Source organism: Arachis ipaensis, chromosome B06 (genome assembly GCF_000816755.2).
Source record: "Arachis ipaensis cultivar K30076 chromosome B06, Araip1.1, whole genome shotgun sequence".
NCBI classification, from domain to species: Eukaryota; Viridiplantae; Streptophyta; class Magnoliopsida; order Fabales; family Fabaceae; genus Arachis; species Arachis ipaensis.
The window spans coordinates 1,781,826-1,783,135 of NC_029790.2; the positions used below are offsets into that span (position 1 = coordinate 1,781,826).

Consider the following 1,310-nt stretch of genomic DNA (forward strand, 5'->3'; position numbering starts at 1 on the left):
AAAAAATAAATAATTAAATTAAATATTACACATTATCTAAATTTTTTTTTTACTGGAAAGAATCCACCCTCCTTTATAACAACATAGATGTGTTACTTATTTGATTGATCATTTCGTTTAAGTAAATCTTATCCCACTCTATTTCAGATTCTATTCCCATTTTCTGAACCGAAATAATTACCTTTTTTATGTTTCCGTACTACATAGACAAAATCTAATATCACCTCACTTGTCAAGTTTTCTAGCTTTATAACTTATAAGTCTAATATATTTTTAAACTGTTTATATGATGAGAAGTTAGGGGGAAATTATTGAGGTTTTCGTCTCCGTTTCTTTTATCATCTAAGCAAAAAGTAATAAACTGTACATTGACAAGATGTCGCTATTTTAGAAAATTAGTTAATCTGATATCTTTTTATAGATGTTCCTGTTCAAATATGATTTGATAATTGATTGTTTCTAAAGAAATCTATTATCTTTGCTAATTAACCACATTCAACAATGGCATTGCATATTCAGGAAAATTAACCTATATATACTAAGTCAACGTAGGGTTGTACTTGTATAAAATAAGCTTGTTGACTTCAAGCGATACAACAAAGTGAGTTCTACGGTGCTTTTATTATGATATTTAAATTGCCTAACTTTTTTTTTAAAGTAAAAAATAAAATATTTAAATAAAAAATAAATCAGATAAAATTTATTAAATATTATTTATTTACCTTTTTTAATAACTTAGGTACAAAATGATAGACACCGTAGCATTCACTTACAACAAATTCTGTACAAAAATCTAGATTATGAAAAAAAAAGGTTAAATGACCTCTTTATACCAGACAATTATAAGTGATAATTAAGTAAATTATTACTCTTGAATCTTGATTAAAAAAGCTAATTCATTGGAACAAGAATGATAATATTATTCCACCTCTAATTATTCTATTTCACCAAGGTATATTCTAAGGTTGTTATTATCAGTACTATAATATTAAGGAGATAAAAAAAATAGGTAAAATTTATTTTATTTAATATTTATTAATTATTATAATAATTAATAACTTTTAAATAAAATAAATTTTGAGTATTTTTTTATCTTCTTAGCATTACTGTAAAAAAATACAAATCAATTTTTAAAAACCACAAACACAAATATAAAATTTTCTTAATTTATTAAATGTAAAGTGAAAACTCAGGTGCAGTTGACTTCACCTGAAGTTGATACCTGAAAATCGTTAGATGATCATTAGATGATTTGACTGGTCTGACTAAACTTTCATCTAACGGCTCTCATCTATCAACTTCACGTGAAT

The 1,310-nt window shown here is 24.4% G+C and overlaps 1 protein-coding gene across 3 annotated transcripts in view; it reads right to left on the minus strand.

Annotated features, from left to right (window-relative positions):
* LOC107645210 (heat stress transcription factor A-6b) overlaps positions 1-1,310 on the minus strand; it is a 26,871-nt gene that overhangs the window by 8,262 nt on the left and 17,299 nt on the right. The gene's annotated exons all lie outside the window — the stretch shown is intronic.